Below are 20,123 nucleotides of genomic sequence, written 5' to 3' on the forward strand. Positions count from 1 at the left end.
AGAGAGAGAGAGAGACAGAGAGAGAGAGAGAGAGAGACAGAGAGAGAGAGAGAGAGAGACAGAGAGACAGAGAGAGAGATAGAGAGAGACAGAGAGAGAGAGATCACAGGGAACTGGAGCATGCAGGGAATGTTTCAATAAGTTCAGAGTAAGTGTAAAATGAAATGAAAGGAATGAATATGGCATGTTGGAGGAACTCTAAGGAGATTGGATTGACTGTAAATGCTAATTCATGTTGTAGAGTACTATGAAAGAAAATGAATCAGGAAAAGAAGTGCTATGTTTAAGGTCAAGGAAAACCCTGAATATCAGAGTGAGAGCTATTCCCTTGATATTATTTGAAAGGTGGCTTATCAGCAAGCTTTTGACTAGCTTGACCAGTATATTGAAGACAATTCAATAAACATTGATTAAACATCTACTGTATACAAGGAAATATGTTAGGCACTGGGAATATGAAGAAGACAAAGCTGTTCTTAAAATATTTTATCAGAGAAGTTGATTTCTTCTAAATATTATGCCATATCAGTTAGTCAGTCAATGTGTTTATTAAGCTCTTTCTATGTAATAGGCACTGTTTAAAATGCTAGGAATATAAAGAAAAAATATGTTTATACGGCCTCAAGAAGCTCACATTCTAATCATGAGGGAAACAACCTACAAATTATTTTATGTACTTGTTGTATACAGTATAAATGGAAGATTATTTTAGAGGAGAGTATATATATATATGTATCTATACATATATACATACACACATATATCTCTATCCATTTATCTATCTATCTATGGAGAAAGAAAGAAAAATGTGAGGATTAGGAGAATGACAGTGACCTTTTTAAGATAAATTTTGGACCTATGAGTAGGTGAAAGAAGAGACTGGAGACAGAGAGATAGTTGATTGTTGAAACTATCTTGCCAGTCTAATGGGTTTTTTTTCAGTCTTCATTTTCTGTGATTTCAGCATAGCATTTGACACAATCTCCTAATTGATACTTATTCCTTTTCTTGGAAAAATGAAAATTCCTTTCAACTATCTAAAATCTTGGGGCATTCACTAACCATCCCTTCTTTGTCTGTCTTTCTACTTGCAACATGTAGACACACTCCAAACTTCAGTTCTTGGTCTTGCTTTTTCCCTCTTTGTACCCTGTCTTAGAAAACTGATAGAGGCTTTATCTATCTATCTCATCTATATGGGTAGTTTCCAAATTTCTGTTTCTACCTCTGATTTCTTACTGCTCTTCTAATTCTATGTTTCTGATGACTTATTGAACATTTCTACTTAGAAGTCTTGCTATCCCTAAAGTTCAACACATCTCAAGCTGGATTCATCTCCCGCCCCCGCCCCCCAACAAATGAAATCTCCTTCTGCTCTGAACTTCCCCCTTTTAAGGGCAGTATGGTATACTAGAAAGAGCACAGGAATCAGAGTACTTAGATTCAAGTCCTGGCTCTGATATTCAGTAGTTGTGTGACCTTGGACAAGTTGCTCTGTGTCCTGAACCTCAGTTTCCTCGTCTCACAATCCCTTATCTAGAGGGCTGTTGTGAGGAAAAAGTACTTTATTAGTCTGAAAGTACAATAGGAATGGGAACTAGTGGCATTCCTTTTAAAACAGTCACTTAGACTCATCATTTTGAATTCATTTTTCAATCATGCCTTCATATCTTATGTTCAAATAGTTGACTCTTGCTTTGAAATATCATTGATTTTTTAAATACATGTTTCAGAGGAAGACTTGATTATTCAAAAGTAGAAATAAAGGAATAATTCAAAGATGAAACCAAAATGATGAGCCTAAGTGACTATGTCAATATGAATATATTGCCTATAAATTAGGTCCTTTAGCCATGTATAATATTATTGAAAATCAAATACATTGAGTTTCACATTAAAAAAAATGAGAACTTTGCCATCATTAATGTAAGGAACTCTGTGGGAAAACTCTACTACCAATGTAGTTTAGAGTCAGTCATTTTCTGTGACTTCTGTATAGCATTTGGCATAATCTCCCATTTGAAATTTCCTCTTCTTCTTGGAAAGAGGAAACTTTCTTGCATCCATCTGGAATCTTGGGGGATTCCCTGGCCACTCCTCTTCCTCTTGTCTTGATAACCCTTAAGTTTAACACATCCCAAACTGGATTGATCTTCCCTGAAACACATGGCCCTCTTCTCCAAACTTCCTTTTTTAAAGGCATTATTGGGCCCTAGGAGGTTAAATTTTTCTGACTGGGATCACACAGTCAGTTTTTCAGAGGCAGGACTTGAAATTAGGTCTTCCTGAATCTGAGGCCATGACAATCCATTAAGAGAGGTTATTTCTCATTAATATAAATATATAGTCTTTAAAGTAATTCTGTTTTCCATTTTTTGTATACATGGACACTCATGTTAATCATCATATTCTTTGGGTTATTTTAGTTTTCCTTTTTTCTGCAGGGCAATCTATGCTAGTCAACACTTCAGTTAAAATCATTTAGCCCAGCTACTTGAGCAAACAGAACAGTCCTGGGCTGGCATGCTTTTTATTGCAATTTTCCTCTTATGTACAAAAGAAATTGCATGTCACTGAATGAACCATTGCTAATATAACACTCCCATAATTTGAATCTACTACTCTTAATACCATCAATAATGTGACATGGAAAACAAAACCAACAATAGAAATAAGTAATTATGTTAATGAAAGGATGTTCTGAGTTATTTTAAAAAATTGTGATTATTCTTTCTGTTACTAATGACAGCCAGATGGGCTAGGTAATATGATGGTAGGCTTCATTCAGAAAGAGAGTTGCAGGACTAGCGAAATGACAGGACTGTTGTCCTTTGACCTGCATAGAGCATAATCTGGAGTATTCTGAGAAGTGTCCAGCAGAAGGCAACCAGCATGGTGAAGGGTCTCATAGTCAAGCCATGGGATTGGTTGAAGGATCTTGTGACAATTACCCTGGAGAAGAGGGGGCTTAAGGTAGATATGCTAGTTATCTTTAAATGGCTCTCACTTGAATGTGGATTTAGACCAAGAGGGCAAGAAAGCAAGCAAGAGGTAAGTGTTACAGAGAGGCAGGTTTCAGTTTATTGTTAAGGAGAAATCTTCCTGGATTCCTGAAGTCATACAGAAGTGTAATGGGCTGCCTCCGGAGGTAGCAGATTCTTCCACAGTGGGGGTGGGGGGGGTCTTTAAATAAAATCTGGTTGATTTGTTGAGCATGACGTAGATGGGATTCTTGAGTAGGTATAGGTTGGGATAGATGCACTCTGAGGTCTTTTCAAGTAATTAATAATAATAATAACTGAAATTTACATGTGCTTTAAATGTTGCAGCAAGCTTTACATATATTTTCTTATTTAATCCTCACGATAACCCTGTAAGAAAAGTACTATTGTGTCTGTGTATAATTCCCATTTTATGGCTAAGAAAACTGAGGCTCAGAGAGATTGAGATTTACCTAGGTTACAGCACTAGTCAGAGTCAAAGGTGATGTTTGAACTCAAAGGAAGGAAGGGAGGAAGCAAGCATTAAGTGCTCACTGTGTGCCAGGTAGGCACTATGGGCAGTTCGGTGGCATAGTGGATAGAGTGCTTGGCCTGGAGTCAGGAACATCTGAGTTCAGATGTGACCTCAGACACTAGCTGTGTGACTCTGGGCAAGTCACACAGACTTTGACACAGACAGAGATTGTTTCAGTCCCCTGCATGAAGGCAGGGAACAACAAAATCATTTAGAACAGGGCAGCTCCTATCCATAAGAAAGCGCTCTTTTAAAAGTTTGTCCAACCAGAAGAGGGGCAGGACTGGCTGGTATCTTAGTAAAAATGTCAAGTTTTCCTTAGAATCCGCCTTATCTCTTTCTGGGTTTCAGTTCCACTTTTATCTCCCAGAATCCCAATATCCCTTGAAGCCCAGGTCTCCAATGGCAAATTCAGTACTCTTTGTACTGTATTATGTGGCTTCTACATCCTAGACTGTAGATATCTTCTACTAGAAAAACATTATGACCTTGCCACCTGGTTCTCCCTATGTTACAGAGTCATAGAATTTTAGAGGACCATCAAAGTAGATTCATGTGCTGCCCATGTGTCTGATCCCTTCTTCCCAGTTGACCCCAGAAGTGCTTGACTTGGTATGGTTTGGTTATATAAAAATAGAATGAACTTCCTTAAGAAGAAGGGGTCTCTCTCATCCCCACCCCTCTCCATTGGAAATCTTCAAACAAAAGTTGGACTGTCACTTGTTCACTAGAAGGGACTCTTGGCATGTTTTGGACTAGAACTGAGATCCCTTCAAACTCAGATTCTGTGTGTGCTGAATTATCATGCAAATTATTAAATCTATGTTAAGTGAACTTTGCTGTGTTTTATTTGGTTATAACATTGAACTTTGTTCACATATGTGTACTCTTCATAGTTTGATTGGCATATTCACCCTTTCACAATGTCAAACAAAATTAGAAGGTATAGTGGTTACACCTAGAAATTTCTTGTTGTTTCCTTACTACTAATGACTTGTGATCTATGGTGGTTGGTGGAGAGGCAGTTCTGTTGCCTTTAAACAGGATCTCTCTGTTCTCCACAATGATCTCTGAAATATAAACATGTTGGTAAAATGGCAAATTATTACAAGCTCAGTTAAAAGAAAGGCTCATTCAAAACACATTGATTGTGGAGATCCTTTCTCGTCTCAGCCTTTCAGCAACCTCTCATTTCATCCTTTAGTACTCTTATATTGAGTAGTTTCTCAGCCCTTTCAGCTAGACGTGTTCTTTCCCTTAGATATTTCTAGAACACATTGTCTAACTCCTATTTTCCCCTCATCATAACCTATCTCATATTATTTTTAGCTTTGTATGTGCTGTAACACTGCTCATGCTTGGCCTCAAATAGGATAAACTCCTTGAGTGTGGGGACTATGTCATTTCCTTAATTTTTATATTCTCAGAAGCTAGGATGGTACTTTGCATTATAAATGTTTGTTGAATGTCTTGAATGACTGACTGAATGAGTGCCTAACTCTATGAGAAATGTTTGGCAGGGGGATGTATAAAGCTAAATAACCCATATTACTCTTTTCTTACAGAAATTATGAGTTACCTAACCTCATTTCAATTTTAACTAATAATTTGATCTCTGTTGGGAAAAATCTGTAGCTTGAAGCCTTGGGTAGCAATTATATTGCTATATTCAGTATCCTATTGAGTTTTGGCATCATTTCAAGGGCACAGTTCACATTCTGGTTCCCCTTCATGGAGCCCCTGGCCTCACCATCCATTGCAGTTTCTCATTCTTCAGAGATCCAACAGGGATTAGGCTTCCACGTACCATACCATGTTTTCCTCCCATGAAAGCCTGGTCATAATAGTTTTGTATTTCTACTTTTAAGAGTTCTTTGGATTGCAACTGGCTTCTTTATAAGATCTCCCACGGGAAAAAAGATATTTTTCCAAATTAATGTCCCTGAGTATAAGCATATTGTGTGATGAGAATTTTAGATATGGGATCTGCTTTCCATTTCCTACTCTCCCTTATCCTCACTGGCCATAATCCTAAATTCTATCACAAAATATAATTTGTAGTGTTTCACTCCTGAGACACACAGCCTGAAATATTACAACAGAAATGTTACTTGCTGGCATTAAGATAATGGGGCAGAATCTGGGGGAAAGAATATTTAAAATGAGTCATCTCTCACCATTTCTGTTAGCACAAGGACTGAGCAGAAACAGAATTCAGAGTAAGTCACCTCTGGGCTAACTCATACATTTTCCATCTTGCCATCTCTCTTTGAAACAAGGCATGATTTAAATTATAAGGGTTAGAAACTTGTGAGAGTTTTGCATACAAGGAACAAAAGGTAGGGAGAAATAAGGTGTAGGAGGAATCATCAGAAGTGATCTTAAAAAAATGCACCGAGATTTTAAAATAATTTTCTCCCTTCCCATATTTTGTCTGCTAAATAAACTATTCTTTAATTATGTGCTACCTCCTTCAGCTACTGTGGCCTGGTAAACACCATAATATCCATCTACTGAGCTTCTGTGTTTCCTCAAAGGTCAGCTCAGTTATGTAACCTCCATGAAACCTAACATCTTCTGTATCTCATCCCTACACCACCAGAAAGGAAGGACCCTTCCCTCCCCAGATCCCTTATGCCACTCTGTTGACCTCCTATATACTTAGTTATTTCTAATTTGTTTTGTAATTTTTTTTTCCACAACCCTTGTGGATTTTAATCTGGGGGTGGAGAGTAGGAAGGGGAATTGGGGGCTAGGCATCCTCTTCCTTCCTGGGTATTTCCTGGTCTCCTCAGCTCTGGGTGATTGCCCTGGAGCAGAACGGTCACACCATCTCCAGACGACGGCAAGGGTTCAGCTCCCCAGGTCACGATTCCAGCGCTTTCACGATTGCTCCATTGGCTTTTATCCGGATCTGAACCTCGGCCGGCCCGGGCTGCCTCATCTGATGCCCCTGACAAGTCTGAGTGCGCCTTTTCTAGGTTGGATCTGGCGGCCGCCAGGCCCAGCAAGTCCAGAGCCACGGCTTCCTCTGCCAGCAGCTGCAACCGAGGAATCGGCACTCACTGTGACAGAACTACGGCTCACAAAATACTTGGTGGTGGTGCCATCCTCGGCGTGCACGGTCACCACGCCGGGCTTCAGCACCTGCAGTGTGGGCACGTGGGCGGCGAGGATCCCAAAGGCCCCGCTCTGGGTTGGGACATCCACCTGCTTCACATTGGCCTCGTTGAAATACACCTGCGTAGGCTCGGGCCGGACCGGGCTTGTGGCAGCAGGCGGACGCAGCGGCGGAGCAGGGCGGTGGGCAGCGTGGCAGCGGCAGCGGCGGACAGGCCCCGTAGCGGGAGCAGGGGAACTGGCTGCCGGGTCAAGGACGGAGAGCTGGGCCGCGCAAGGGAACCTGGGAAAGGCGACGTGGACTACCGTAATTTTTTATTAATTAATACTTTATTTATTCATTTTTAGTTTTCAACATCATTTCCACAAGATTTTGAGTTACAAATTTTCTCCCTGTCTTTCCCCTACCCCCACCCCCAAATAGCGAGCCTACTGAATACCCCTTCCCCCAATCTGCTCTCTCTCATATCCTCCCCCCTTGTCCTCTAACTTTCTAGTAGGGCAAGATGGATGTCTATACCTCAGTGCCTGTATATCTTATTTCCCAGTGTAATGATAATGGGAATCTAAGATCTTACCTGCTTCTTGGCCCCTTAATAGGCTTAAGTGACTCTGAGAACCTTCCCTGATTTAAAAATATACTCTGCTCCCTGATAGGTTGAATGTGGTCACATGGAGCCTGTGGTTGGGAGGCTTGGTTTTCAGGAATGCCCACACCATGGTGCTCTGTGATTGGGCAGTGGGTCAAGAGGCTTGAGACATTTTCTGACCCAGGAGAAGGCTATATATACCCTGATGTGAGGTTTTGCTTTGGGGCTCACTTTGGGAAGAGTTGTGTGATTTGATCGGGTAAGACTCTGGGCAGCTGTTGAGTCCCCCCCCCCCCCTTGAAAATCCAGATGTTGGTGCTTGCCTCTCTGGTAACTAACTAGGTATGGATATAATGGTCAGATAGCTGGAAGCCCTGTCTGATGAATTGTGTTGTTTTCTGTTGTAACTTCTGTTTATATACTCTGAAGTTCAGGGTGCTGACTTTTTCCCCTGAACTAGGTAACTGGTATATGTTTGATTCATTAAAGTAAGATTAAACAAAACAAAACAAAACTTTATTTATTTATACATTAATGTTGAGGGCTGGACTAGAGCTTAAGAAAAAAAAAAGGAAAACAGTCTATGATACAGAGTCCTGTACAGACAAAAGAAGAAGACCAGGTTATAAGGAAGGGGCAAAGACAGACAAACACACATACACATACACACAAGATAAGTAAGGTAGGCTGGGCAGACAGGGTCAGGGCTCTTGGCTAGTCACCTTCTTCATGTAGGTTTCCAACAGGTGCTTTTTAAAGTCTGTGGGATTTGTCCAAAGTTCAATAGCATGTATGTTCAATGGGCTGTCAATGTTGGATTCTCCCAGCAGGCTATGGATAGATTGTGGGATGGTGCTGACATCATACAGAGTTGACCACTTGTCCTTGAGGATGTCCAAACAGATATTGCCTTAGGTGTCCCCATTAGGATAGTAACAAGGTGTGACAAATTTCACAATGGGAGCATTATAAGGTAGCTGCTGGGGAATTCCCGGGAGAGTTTGTACCTTAGGTCTTTATATAATATCCCAGCTTCCCCCTGGATGGTCCCAACCCACTTGAAGAGATTGTCTGACTGGGAAGGCAGAAATTCCTTTGTCTCCAGATATCATTAAGGTCATCAATTCCTGCTGTAACCTTTGCCCAAGGACCTACCGGTAACAACTGCCCCAGGCTGGGCCCCCTTACAGGAGGGGGCAGCATCGCTGGCAGGGGCGGGGTCACGATTCTTCAAGGCCAGGGGGGACCAGAGATAAAGGAAGAACCTCCTGGGTGGCAACTGCCGATTAAAGTAAGATTGTTAACCGATTTTGAGTTGCTTTCCTTTAGAAAAGCAGATCTAAGAACCTGTGCTAGAAGCCATCCTGGCATGCTAGGGTGCTTTGCTGCTACACCCATTTGCATGTTAAAAAAACATTTTTTAAAAAGTTAACATTTGTTTTTAAAACTTTGAGTTCCAGATTCTTTCCCTTCTTCCCTCCTCACCTACCCCCACTGGAAAGATAAACAATTCAATATAGGTTTTACATGTGTAGTTATTACAACGTTTCCATAGTAGTTATATTGTGAAAGACTAACTATATTTCCCTCCATCCTATCCTCCCCCCCCCACTTATTCTGTTTTCTACTTTGACCCTGTCCCTTTTCAAAGTGTTTACTTCTAACTACACTTTCCCCCAATCTGCCCTCCTTTCTATCATCTCCCCTCTTATCCCCTTCCCATCTACTTTCTTGTAGGGTAAGATACCCAATTGAGTGTGCATGTTATTTCCTCCTTAAGCCAAATTCAATGAGAGGAAGGTTGACCTATTCCCTTTCACCTTCCTGCTCTTTCTCTCCATTGTAACAGTTTTCTCTTGCCTCTTTTATATGAGTTAATTTACCCTATTCTATCTCTCCCTTTCTCCTCCCATTATATTCCTCTCTCACCTCTTACTTTTATTTTTTAGATATCATCCCTTCCTATTCAACTAATCCTGTGCCCTCTGTCTATATAGACATATACACATATATGCACACTCACATATGTATTTATATACACATATACCCTCTATATATACATATATTTATATGTATATATACATATACACACACATTTATATTTCCTCCAACTATCCTCATACTGAGAAAAGTCTCATGAGTTACAATTATCATTTTCCCATGTAGGAATGTAAATAATTCAACTTTAATAAGTTCCTTATAATTTCTTTTTCCTGTTTACCTTCTCATGCTTCTCTTGCTTCTTGTATTTGAAAGTCAAATTTTCTATTTAGCTCTGTTTTTTTCATCAATAATACTTGAAAATCATCCATTTCATAGAATGACCGTATTTTTCCCTGAAGCATTATACTCAGTTTGCTGGATAGGCAATTCTTGGTTTTAGTCATAGCTCCTTTGACCTCTGGAATATCATATTCCAAGTCCTTCGATCCCTTAATGTAGAAGCTGCTAGGTCTTGTGTTATACTGATTGTGTTTTTACAATACTCAAACTGTTTCTTCCTGACTGCTTGTAGTATTTTCTCCTTGACCTGGGAACTCTAAAATTTGGCTATAATATTCCTAGGAGTTTTCTTTTTGAGATCTTTTTCAAGAGGTGATCAGCAAATTCTTTCAATTTCTATTTTGCCCTTTGGTTCTAGAATATCAGACCCATTTTTCTTGATAATTTCTTGAAAGATGGTGTCTAGACTCTTTTTTTGATAATGGCTTTCAGGTAGTCCAATAATTTTTAAATGATCTCTCCTGGATCTATTTTCCAGGTCAGTGGTTTTTCCAATGAGATATTTCACATTGCCTTCTATTTTTTCATTTGTTTGGATCTGTTTAACAGCATCTTGATTTCTCACAAAGTCATTAGCTTCTGTTTGCTTCAATCTAATTTTGAAGGAGTTATTCTCTTCAGTGAGTTTTTGAAATTCCTTTTCCATCTGGCAAATTTGGCTTTTTAAGGCATTCTTCTCCTCATTGGCCTTTTGGGCCTCTTTTGCCATTTGCGTTAGTTTATTTTTTAAGATGTTATTTTCTTCAGTCAGGTTGTTTAATCTCTTTTCATGATTTTCTTGCATCATTCCCATTTCTCTTCTCAATTTTTCCTCCCTTTCTCTTACTTGATTTTCAAAATCCTTCCTGAGCTCCTTTATGTCCTGTAACCAATTCATATTTTTCTTGGAGGCTTTTGATGCAGGAGTTTTGACTTTGTTGTCTTCTTCTGGCTCCATGTTTTGACTCTTTTTGTCCCCAAAAAAGGATTCTATGGTCCTATTTCACTTCTTCTGCTTGCTCATCTTGCCAACCAATTACTTGACTTTTGAGCTCTTTGCCATGGTAGAATTCTGCTTCCAGAGTGGAGAGATTTGTGTCCCAAATTGCTGGGGTTTAAAAAAAACATATATATATATATTATATATATATTATATATATATATACACATGCACACACATATGGCTTTTTTGGAGGAGGGAAGAGGGAAGGCAGGACAATTAGGGTTAAGTGACTTGCTCAAGGTCACACGACTAGTAAGTTAAGTGTCTGAGGCTGGATTTGAATTCAGGTCCTCCTGACTCCAGGGCCAGGACTTTATTCACTGCACCACCTAGCCACCCCTGGTTTTCACAAATATTGTCAGAGGTCTGGGGAGGGTGCCTTTTCTACAGCTACCACAACCTTTGGCACAGTGGTGTTTCTCATCCCAGGACCACTACTGAAGACTGTGACCCTGATCCAAGCAGGTCAAAGCAAGAGTGATTACCCTCTGAAAGGTTGGTTGGTCCCTTTACTATCTGCAGGGCAGGAACTCTGGAGGCAGCCATGGGGCAGCAGCTGCAGCCACTGCACCCCTGCCACCTCTTGCCTGGGTGGGCAGGGGCCAGACCACTCTCTTCTATCACCTGGTTCCAACAGCATTCCCCACTGACCTTTTACTTTTTCTTTGGTGTTTATGGGTTGAGAAGTCTGGAAACCACCACAGCTGCTGGTAATTCACTCTCCTGAAGTCTACTCTGACCAGCCTGTGCCACTGGTCAGGGTCGCCCTGGATCTGGGGCTGTGCAGCTCATGTGGGTCTGTGTTTGACTCCCAGTCTGGTGCAATAGACCCTTCCTGTCAATCTGCCAGACTGCCTTCAGTGGGAGATTTGTTTCTGTCACTTTGTGGGTTCTGTAGCTCTAAAATTTGTTTAGAGTCATATTTTACAGGTATTGGAGGTGGTTGGAGCATGAGTTGAAGCAGGTTCTTGCTTTTACTCCACCATCTTGGCTCCTCCCCTGTTTAGTAATTTGTTAATATGATTTATTGCCATCTCTCCTCCCTTTGCCTCAGCTATATTACAAACTTCTGAAGGGAAGGGATTGTTTTAGTTTTTTACTTTAAATACTTAGAATTTAGAACAATACCTTACACTGCTCAAGAAATGTTTCTTAATGTTAACTGGTAAAATAAAAAGTGAATATTGGGTTGGCTAGGTGGCACAGTGAATAGAGCACTGGCCCTGGAGTAAGGAGGACCTGAGTTCAAATCCAGCCTTAGACATGTAACACTTACTAGCTGTGTGACTTTGGGCTATTCACTTAACTCCAAATTTCCCTGCCTTCCCCCCCCTCCAAAAACCAAAAAAGAGGTGAAAGTTTATAGTTATCTAAAAATGCTGTTTAATCTTTGACAAAACCTCCCAATGAAACAGAAATTTTCTCAAAGCGTTCTTAGAAAATACATCCGCATCAGAATTTGGACATGAAATTAGAGTTATCTTCTCCTTCTTTTGAAATATCATAAACAGAGTCTTCTCCTGTCCTCCAAACACATGCAAAATTCCCTCATTATACTTAAATGAGGGAAGTTGCTGAAGTCAAGTCCTTTTTTTCCTCTTCAAAACACATTCTTAAACTCTACTTTTTAGACAAAGCTTTATAAGAAAATTTAAGAAGGAAAAGAATACTTTTGTAACTGATGCATTATCATCTCCCTTTCCCATAAGACTCTGAGCTCATGGTAGTTGGGCTTAATCTTGGGAGCTTTAATACAAGATGGACAGCTTCTCTTTTTGACTTGTTGCTCTCATCTGGAACACTCCAGGAAGTCATTAAACAGGCTCATGGTATCTGTTTCCTTATCTGGGGACAAAGAGTTCCTAGCTCCATGATTGGAGCTAAAAGTACTAAATCGTATTGGATATGGAACAGCCTTTGTTTCACCCCACAGAAAATTAAAAAAAAAGTCTCCAAAGAGTCTATGAATAAATACAGAAAAAATGTAGAGCTCATGCAGCTCTAGAAAGTAGTCAAACTTGAGGTTGATATAATTTGTATATCAAATTTGTTATTTGATATAACTTGCATATCAAATTTGTAATTTGATAGAATTTATCAGTATTTATAATTTGATATCATTATATTCTGGTGAAATCCCTCTCCCATAAAGGGTCATCCATTCCTGACTTCTAGTGACACTCCCCTCAAAAGATAAATATATTAGGTGGCTATTCTCCCTTCTGTCAGACCTGCTAACTCATTGGTGCTTGACTCTTCAAGTAGGATTTTGGACAACGTGGATTGTCTTTTTGATTATACTGCAGAGTGCAGGACTTGAGGCAGATAGCCCTGAGTTCAAATCCAGCTTCAGACACTTACTAGAAGCATGACCTTGGGCAAGTCACTTAACCTCTATCTGCCTCAGTTTCCTCATTTGCAAAATGGGGATAATAATAGCACCTGTCTCCAAGGATTGTTGTGAGGATCAAATAAGATAATATTTGTAAAACAATTTGTAAACCCTAAAGTGCTTTATACATGGTTGCTAAGAGTCATTTAAGTGACATAGTGAATAGAGCTCTGGGCCTGAAGTCAGGAGTTCACATCCAGCCTCAGATACTTCATAGTTGTGTGACCTTAGGCCAATCTAAAAATCTCTGTCTGCCTCAGTTTTAACAACTATAAAATGAGGATAATAAGCACCTATCTCACAGGGTTGTTATGAGGATCGAGAGAAATAATACTGTAAAGCATTTAGTCTAATGCCCAAAATGTCTCAGGTGCTTAATAAATGTTTGTTCCTTTGTCTTTTCCAAGGAGTAATGCTACATCAGGGAATTTTCAACTCTTTAGAAGACTGTGTTCCTAAACCCTTGAAACTCAGAAACTCTCAGACCCGTGAAACCCCTCAATGCTGGGTCTCTTAGCTAAGGCTAAGTACACATACATATATCTGCTTCTTCTGGAAGCCAGGAAACCTCTCAGTGCCCCACTTGTTACCATCTTAATATGGGAGAGCTGCCCTTCAGGTTTGTTCTCTGAGACTACATAAAAACATATTTCCCACTGTCATGTTCTTCTTCAGTAAGACACAATCAAATACTCTTCCCTTACCCACTCCTAACCCACTGTATTGTGGAAGAATAGGCAATGAAGGCTTCTTGCTCCCTTTATATACCACAGAGAGAGATGGCTATTCCCCTGAGAGTCATCTGGTAAGAGGTAGCCCTCAGATTGGGGAACTCTTCAAACTGATCAGCAGCTCCCCCAATCATCTCCCTGCACATTTATAACTGAAGTGAATAAAGGGAGGAAAGTGGTTCCTAGAGGAAGTGATTCCTGAACTGGTTCTTTAAAGAAGGATTTCACCAGGGAGGGAATATAGAAGGAGCAGGTGAAAGGAGTGGGTAGTTGGGAAGGAAGGGGAGGAGCTTCATGCATAAATACACCAAAGTAGGAGAGGATAGGGTCACATCAGGTAATTGTCCAAAAATTCTTTTTTTCCCCTTTGGCCTCAGTTATTTTTTCTGTCAGGTAATGTTCATTAGCAGGCAAAGAGTTGATAAGGAAGATGGGATTGTGGTTTAGTTTGAAGCAGGGGTTGTTATTACAGAGCTTGATGTGATGAAATTGTTGTCAGAGACAGAAATCAAATAGTAACTCAGTGCTTCAAAGTATGGAAAGGTCAAAGGCGAGAAGGAAGGGATTCTAGTAAAGGTTTCATTTCATTTATTTATTTGGGTGTGTGTCTTCAAAATCATATCCTTTTTGAAATGCAGTTCTTTAAGAGCATCATTTCAGGTGGATATTATAGAATGCAGGTGCTTCTGAAAAGTAATTCTGTAATCAAATTGTCATAAATTCAGTAATGTTCAAAAATGAGGAGCAAGAAACTTCTATGAAAACATTCTATTAGCAATCCATTTGTGATAGGAAGAATCACTTCATAATTTATCTTTTGCATAAATCTAGGATGTTTATCTACTAATTTTGTCTATTCAAAGCTCACCTGGTTACTGTGAGGGCTACCATACCAGTGGAAATAAAAGTCAAACCTAGAGATAGGACTGCTTTTGAAAAGAAATGTGATTTCTCATATAATAGACTACTAGAGAATTTCTTCTCAGCTAGTTTGAACATGACTTTTAGAAGTGAATCAGCTCCTACTATAATTGTGATTATAACACTTTAAAAAGGTTGAACATTTTCTAAATATTCCTACTTCTTTAAGACACTTCTACCTAGCATCAAAGGAATATTTAGACAATGAGGGAGGGTGTGAGGATTGGTGTTTACCCAAGAGTCCATTTTTACTTTCTTAGTCATCTCTTACTTCAGAATTCTTATTTTTGTTATATTTTGCTTCCTGGTTGAATATTTGTCAGATTTTTACCTAATCAATAATATGTGCCTTTGGAAAGATTTGTCTTTTGAAGTCACAGTTTCAAAAAAAGGGGCCAGTGGCCGGGAGGGGAAGACAGATACAGCAAAGTTTCTTTGATTTGAATGGCTTTTGTGAAAGGTCAGTTTAACTGGAATAAGTGGATTTTTTTCAATTGTATTTGTTAAAAAATAAACCTACAACTTTGCTACTTTTGAGAGTATCCAAAAATTTGGAGCCCACTGATTCTCAGTCTTGAATTTGCAGTACCCCAAGATATCAGCAATAATCACATGGGTGGAACAGGAGGGAAGGAAACCAATATTTATTAAGTATTTACTATGTGCTGTGCACTACACTAAGCAATGAGGATAGAATATAAGCAGAAAGAAGTACAGTCCCTGCCCTCAAGGAGTTTAAATTAGGTCAGTGAAGGCAGACTGTGCTGGGTCTTTTCACAAAATGAAACTCCAGGAAGAACCTTTCAGTGAGAGAAGAGAGGTAGGCCTTGTTGATGGTTCTGAAGTCCACAAAGTTAGGGACAAGACTGGGAGGAGAAAGTATCATAACACTCAAATAGATGTTATAACATTTAAAAAATGTGAAATTTTTTTAGCTCCACCTATATTTCTAGCACCACTTCCACATTGGAAGCTCTGTCCACCATCAGGGAGTGGCAACTCCTCTGTGATTTACAATCTTAGAGAGTTTCTTGGAGCACTGAGGTTTAGTGACTTAACCAAGGTCACTCACAAATTGTACACTGACGTTCTTAGGGGATTTCAAATAAATCCTCACAAATGCTTAGTGGGTAATCTCCAGATCAGCTGGCATGTATCAGAGGCAAGACTCAAACCCGAGTCTTCCTGACTCTAAAGCTGACCCTGTATTTTCTATGCTAGACTTGCTCTCTCATTTTAGTTTTAATTAACTATATACAACTCTATATACATATATACACGTGTGTGTGTTCATCATGGCATATTTATGGAGATTTTAGGAATAAGATGCCAACTGAAAATGATCTTTCCCTCCTTAAATTTTTGTCAAAATTATGTTTTGTCTGGATGTTGCCTTGGTCTTAGCACATCCTCCCTTGTATAATATTGACGTGCATGCATGATGTATTGTTCTTAGTAGAGTATGAGCTTCTTGAGGTCCAGGACTGGGTGTTTTCTCTTCTTATGTGTATGGTCAAATGTGCTGTCTTGTATACAGAAAGTACCGGGAAATATTTGCTGAATTGGAAGAAAATAAATGCAAAAACAAAGCTACAAGCACTGATGAACGAACCAAACAAAACAGTGGAAATTAGTGTGAACCAGCCTAGCCAGGGAGAAAAAAGTAGCTGATCTATGAACATGTGAACACATGGTTTAAGAAAACAGCATTGGACAAGGTGGTCTTTCAGATCCCTTCCAGCAATTTGGTTTTATATTTCTATAAATAGAAAAGAATCATTTGTTATAGGAGTAGGGCTTGTTACCTACATGCTTCTGAATTGCTTAAAAAATGTATATCCCAAATATTTAAATTTTTTTCTCTCAGAGATAATTTGTTTTTGATTGCTTTAGCAAGCCTCTTACTCAATTTTTTTGCAAAAGGTCAACTTTAATGCATCTCTTATCATAATGTTTGTGGATTCCAGATTACTGGAGTCTGAATTAATGAGGTTTTATCATACTTTAGCCCATTTAAGGATATATATATATATACTATCATTTTTTAAAAACTGAGAAACATTCATAGAGCTCCCTGAATTTTCTTTTATCTGGAAACATTAAATTTATAAGAAGTATTGACTTTGCTTTAAATGACACATTTTGAGCATTGTATTCTTGGTAATGTTAAATAATCTTCATGAGAATCTAAAAGGTAGTTAATGAAAATTAAGTGGGCTCAGGCAGAATGATATTCTCCACTGAGCACCCCATTCTGAAATTTGTGATATTAGGCATGACTTAGACTATATATTGGTTTTTGGAGGGGAAAGGTAGGGCAATTGGGGTTAAGTGACTTGCTCAAGGTCACAAGGCTAGTTTTGTGTTGTGTCTGAGGCTGGATTTGAACTCAGGTCCTCCTGACTCCAGGGCTGTGCTCTATTCACTGTGCCACTCAGCCTCCCCTAGACTATATTTTTTAATAAAGATGCATTGGTATGAGAGCACAATCAACATCAGGGAATGTGATATAGTGATCTGACTTGGAAAGATCTACCTGGGACAGGTAAATTCAAAGATCTCGAATCTCCATTGGAAGGCCAAGGCAACTCCTCAGTGAATAGACAGCAATACCACGCACAGTAGCACATCTTTGACATGTCAGGTAAATGTTCCTAGGCAGTGAATGAAATCTCTTGGGAGGGTCATAAATCCTATGCCACAAATTATACACTAACAGGTTCTTAGGGGAATTCAAATAAATCCTCACAACCGCTTAGTGGGTAATCTCCAGATCAGATTCCCATTTTTCTTAAGAGCAAAATAATATATAGCTTCTTATACTCTCTGCCAGTGAAATGCTATATATCAAAGATATGAATTTAGTCGAAATATTGATCTTGAGCCAAAGTGAAACTAAGGGAAAGTTTAATACATTCCATGATAAAAGAAGAGAAGTGTACATAAAATGAATGTGCCACATGAATTGAAGAAAGCTGTGTGGGAAAGAACTGAGAAATCCAGAACCCTAATGTCTTCTCATTGATGTGTTGGGACTGAGAGAACAATGAAGTCACGTTGAGACCTTCATGAAGCTCCCCAAATGTAATGAAGGTGTGTCTTTGCTATTAAAGGACACAAAATCAATTGGGAAGGAGAGGCATTTCTTAATGCTATGTGAGACATGGCAAATGAGAAATTCATTACATTGTTAGTGCAACAATTCAGTAGAATTGGAACTCTAGTCACTGTCAATTGACAGATATTGCTGCTCTGGTGAAACAATTTTGTGGAGTGTTGAAGGACATTCTTAGAACATATCTACACAAAGTGAAATGAGGAACTAATCTAATATATTCATATGATAATCTGATAATATAATATACTTTAAACCTCCATGAATAATTCGGGGGAAAATCTTCTTTTCTTTCATACTAGAGCTTTGGGGCATAGAAGGGTGCTTTGCTTTTGGACTACCTTGTGGAGTTATCTTAGCTATTCTAATGAAGATTTGAGATCTTTGAATTTACATGTCCCAGAAATATAAAAATCTTTCAAAATGTGATCAATATGTCATATTCCTTGACATTCATTGTGCTTTCACATACCAATGCATCTTTATTATAAAAATAGCCCAAATCATGGTTAGTATCACAACCTCAATGGTTCAAAGGCTAACATCAGGGATAACTGATAATGAAGATACTACTCAACTGATAATAAAGATACTATACCATGCAGCTTCACCTTGTTAATTATGGCCTACTCAGAAATCTATATATGAACTACAATTTCAGAAGAGAAAATTTCGACCAAGTAAAGTTATATATTACATATGATGGCTACACCAACCTTGTACCCATTAGTGCTTGAACAAGTCCCCAATTTTATTCCACTTTTCCTCCCTTCCTTCCTCCTTCTCTTCTTCCATCCCTTCATTCTTCTTTTCTTCTTCCCTTTTCCCCTTTTTCCCCCCTTTCTTTGAAAAAAATATGTATTTGAAAGAATTCTGCATTTAGCAATCATCAATTTCTATATATGTAGTAGAACAGGGAAAAGGTGATTGTATATATATATATATACATATATGTATATATCTTTAAATCTCTCAATGTCGTTTGCCTTTTTCTTAGAACTATATAATAAATTCATCATGTTTATTTCAAAACCATCTTGTTTGTTTGTCATTCCTTCTTACTTTATTTTGCTCTCTTTGGTGGTCTTTTTTTCCTTTGGTAACATTAGTGCCTCTCCCCCCGGTTTAAAAAAAAAGAAGCATAACTCTTGTGACAAATACATACCCACACAAAAGCAATACACACATTAACCATGTTTGAAGATGCCTATTGTTCATTTGCGTTTCTCACTTCTTTTTGGGGGGCATGCATCTTGTCTCTTCTTAAGTATCGCTGGAATATGATTGGTCATTGCAGTGATCAGATTGCCTAACTTTTACAAAATTGTTTTTCTTTACAGTGTTGTTGCTGTAGAATATATCGTTCTTCACTCTGCATCAGTTCATGGAAATGTTCCCATGTTTCTCTTAAACAGGCCTTTTTATCATTTCTTGTGGCTCAATAATATTCCCTTTCATTCATCTACAACAATTTATGAGCATCCTCTTGAATCTTCATTCTTCCTTTTTCTTTACTTCCCTATTCCTTTGTCCCTAGAAAAGAACAGGTGAACTTATTCATACTAATGTCTTAAAGACCACTACATTTCATCTTGGTACTATCTCTTCCAGAGGTATTTCTCTGTTATCAGTGATCAAGGATATCTCTACATTAAGCAATCCTGTCATTTGCCTCATATCTTACTTAGGACACTCCATTCTTTCTCAAAGTATAGCTATTTCATAGACAAATCATAAGATTTTAGGGCTGGAGAGTCTAACCTCTTAACTGTACACTTGGGAAAATTGAACTTAACCCAGAGCAATTGAGAGTGAGAGAGTGTATATGTGTACACCATGTGTACATGTCTGTGTTTGTGTATACATATATGTACTCTACCCAAACATATTTGCTCTTTTGGTGTGGATAAGCAGATAGGAATAGATGTTGATCGTTTTTGGTGGATACAAATTTGATAGCTAATAGTTGGTGTACCAATTTGTAGATGATGAAGCTGAGAGGGATTGTTAATGTGATGGGTAAAATAATTAAACAAAAAAAGAGTCAATAGGTTATAATTATGGACTGAATTGAATAAGGTGAAATTTAATAGTAAGAAATAACAGCCCTCCCCACCCCCACTTCAACTACCGTGTTTCCCCGATAATAAGACCTATCCCGAAAATAAGCCCTCCCCTTACTGTGTAAGATTCCTCTAAAATAAGCCCTCCCCCGAAAATAAGCCCTATTGAGATTGCTACTGTAGTGAAGGTGATCCCCTGCGCTACACGCTACATTATGGTACCCTCTTTATGCACCGTTCCCCCTCCTCCCCCCGTGAAATGCACGCCGAGCTCTGAGCTGCATCCAATCAGAGCTGCAGCAGTGAGCGCGTCACCCTGTTCTTCCCCAGTGATTTGCTTATTGAATAAAGGTGCATTTTTTTGTTCACATTTACCTGTTTATTAAAATTGCTGTCAATGTTCATTAAAA

At 38.9% G+C, this 20,123-nt stretch overlaps 1 pseudogene; it reads right to left on the reverse strand.

Moving 5' to 3' along the window:
* Positions 1–6,382: 6,382 nt before the first annotated feature.
* Positions 6,383–8,429, reverse strand: LOC138159844 (ATP synthase subunit delta, mitochondrial pseudogene; annotated as a pseudogene).
* Between the last annotated feature and the right edge of the window lie 11,694 nt (positions 8,430–20,123).

The sequence above is a fragment of the Petaurus breviceps genome, unplaced genomic scaffold (genome assembly GCF_028583685.1).
Source record: "Petaurus breviceps papuanus isolate PSGF00001 unplaced genomic scaffold, PetGlider_PUasm1.0 178, whole genome shotgun sequence".
In the NCBI taxonomy this organism is placed as follows: domain Eukaryota; kingdom Metazoa; phylum Chordata; class Mammalia; order Diprotodontia; family Petauridae; genus Petaurus; species Petaurus breviceps.